Genomic DNA, 3,236 nt, shown 5'->3' on the forward strand with positions numbered 1-3,236 from the left:
GGCAATATCCACCACCATCAGTCAGTTCAGGAGCATTGCGGTCCTGAATGTCAAAGGAAAGATCTTTTTCTCCGTACTGGCCAAGAGGCTGACCAGCTACCTGACTAGCAACAGGTACATCGACACCATCTGCCAGAAAGCAGGTGTACCAGGATTCCCAGGGTGTGTGGAACACACTGCAGTCATCTGGGAGCAGATCCAGAGAGCAAAAGGCGAAAAAGGTGACCTGCATGTGGTATGGCTGGACCTTGCCAACGCATACGGATCATCCCCCATCAACTCATCGACCATTGCCTGGACTTCTTCTATATCCCTGGCCCCATCAGAACCTTAGTAGCCAAGTACTTTGAGGACCTCAAGATGTGCTGCACCCACCAGGACTACACTACATGATGGCAGCAGCTGGAGGTAGATATAGCTATGGGATGCTCACTCTCTCCCATTATTTTTGTGGCAGCTTTCGAGATCGTCCTAATAGGAGCAAGGACGATGTTTGAAGGAGTAAAGCTGCCATCAGGGGAGAGGCTACCCCCAGTGAGAGGCTATATGGACGACATCACCACTATCCTCCAGACAGCAGCATGTTAAACAAGACTGCTGAGGAGGATTGACAAGCTCGTGGGGTGGGCAAGGATGAAGATCAAACCTGCCAAATCGTGCAGCCTCTCCCTGAGGAAAAGAGTTAGAAGCGATAATACCACATTTGTTGTAGGTGGTGAAGAAATCCCACTGCTGGCAAGCCAACCCATCCGGCCTAGGTTACAAACAGGAGAAGGCCCAGATGGTGCTGGAGCTGAGGGATGCCACTGATCAACTGGTCAGAGCAGCTGCCCCCCAAGTACGAACAGGGAGAAAGTGGAAAGCCCAGGAAGAGGTGGACAGGGCGATCAGCAGACTGAAACAGCAGACTGAAACACTGAAACACTGTCGGCAGTGTCCAGGAGGGCCGAGCAGGACTTGGATGGTGCAAGACCACCCTCTTCTGGTCAAAGGCCTCGAAAGAAGAGCAGAAAGCCATGGTGGTGACAGAGGTGACAAGGACCGAGCTGGAACGCCTTAAAATCAAAGCGGTGGCTCAAAGCCGACAGGGAGGCTGGATGTCATGGGAAGGTGTTACAGACAGGCCCCTGGCATGGACTGATATATGGAAGATCCCCCAGGCCATGCTCAGCTTCCTGATCAGGTCGTCCTACGATACCCTGCCTTGTCCCAGAAAGCTCCACCTGTGGTTTGGTGCGGAAGAGTCCTGTGCCCTGTGCAGCACTGGCAATGCAAGTCTCCAGCATATCCTGTCAGGTTGTAAGACCGCATTGTCCCAAGGCCACTACAGGTGGCGTCATGATCTGGTGTTAAGGAAGCTGGCAGAGGTGGTGGAGTCATGCAGACAGGAGGCCAACAACAGACCTTCCACCTCAGCAAGACCTCTGATACGGTTTGCAAAGGTCGGAGAGAACGCCAACCTTCCTTGCCAGAGTGTAACACCAACGGTACTCTCACCAGGCAGTGAGTGGTCGATGAGGGTCAACTTGGGGAGCAGCTCCAATTCCCCAGGGAGATCACAGAAACTTCGCTCCGGCCAGATCTGATCATGTGGTCAGAACCATGCAGGACCATTCTGATGGTGGAGCTTACCGTCCCATGGAAGGAAGGCATGGAGGCTGCCAACGAGCGGACTTGGCAACAGAATGCAGAGAGGCTGGCTGGAAAACCATCATGTGCCCCGTTGAAGTAGGATGCAGGGGCTTCGTCGGGTCCTCAACTGTATGCCTACTCCACGACATGGGATGCACAGGGGCAGTGTCTAGTGATAATGGCCGAAACACTCGATGACCCCAAGGTCCACTACTGAAGATGTGTCTTACAATAAGATACTCAATTTATAAAAACAACCAGCTAATCAGGAAAGCTATAGTCCAGTAAGACACCCCATTCCACCCCATCCCTTACCTCAGCCCCTTCCCTTACCCTGAAGGTAAGTATAAGGATGACCACCAGTAATTCCCCTGCCACAGCTCTAATCCCCACCCCGTGATCATACCAAGGAAATCACCCTTGAGGTAAGTTGGCACCACTAGTGACACTCAGGCACTAGTGGGGCCCAGGGAGGTGTTCAGATGAGCACGCCAGCACAAAGGCACTGGTGGAGGTGCGTCAGGCAACAATGCCCAGCAGGCCAGCAGACCACCACCCTGTATTTTCATATGTTTAAATTAGAAATATTATTTTAGTGCCATGGACATGTAAACACGGAGGGTAACAGTGAGGTTTTGGATGTTGCTCCAGACTGATCACATTATCCCATCTCACATGTGTTTCAGGGGCCGAAACCTGATCCCCACGCAATTGTTATTTCAAATCACAGTCTGGGAAAGGTCTGTGGAGTCACTCACCCTATAAGGAGAAGGGTGATTATTGTTGGGTCAGAACTGGAGGGGGGTGGGGTGCAGAGACTTGGGCAGGTCAGAGGGGCAGGTTTTACTTTGTAAACTGAGAAGTTAACATTTGTTTTATTACAGAGGAGAAAAAGTGTGTAAATCATTAAATAGCTTTGGTAGTAATGGTATGAATAGGAATTTGTGATTAATTAAACACTTCATATATTCATATATACTACATGTATATAGTATGTATGTGTAATAAGTACACTGAAAAAGAAAATAAAAAAGGCTGTGATTATTTTATTAAAAATGATAACATACATTGTAAACCTAAATAATACTGTTATATATGTTTACTGACATACTATATTGCAATACTGTTTGCAACATTCAAATTTCTAAAATTAATACTTTTAATGTAATTTACAGAGGAGGACAAGTGTTCAACAAGTGCAGAGTTGAGATGGTAAGGGGACACTTGTTGCGTTTTTTCTTTAAATTGTTACATATAGAAGAATGTCATGTTTAACCTTGAGATGACCCAAATGCAGGCTCAGACAACGTAAGGAGAAACACAAGGATTTATTTTTCAAGCGCACTTCCAAAGTAATCACAAGAATTATAGTCAAATCGAAATCAGTGTTCGTCTCCACTGCAGCAGAACAGACGATCTGACGACTAGTGGGAGGAATGCCAGGGCTCTTATGCTGTCGGACTGATAGGCTGATTGGTGGCAGGTGCTGAGGAACGGCAGGTGTGCCACGGCGATTAGTCCGGCAGAGTCAGAGAGATGTGCCACGCCCCCTATACAGAGAGAGAGTACACAACACAAGAAAACACAGGAAAACACAGGAAATG

The sequence above is a fragment of the Cynoglossus semilaevis genome, chromosome W (genome assembly GCF_000523025.1).
Source record: "Cynoglossus semilaevis isolate Cse_v1.0 chromosome W, Cse_v1.0, whole genome shotgun sequence".
Taxonomy (NCBI): domain Eukaryota; kingdom Metazoa; phylum Chordata; class Actinopteri; order Pleuronectiformes; family Cynoglossidae; genus Cynoglossus; species Cynoglossus semilaevis.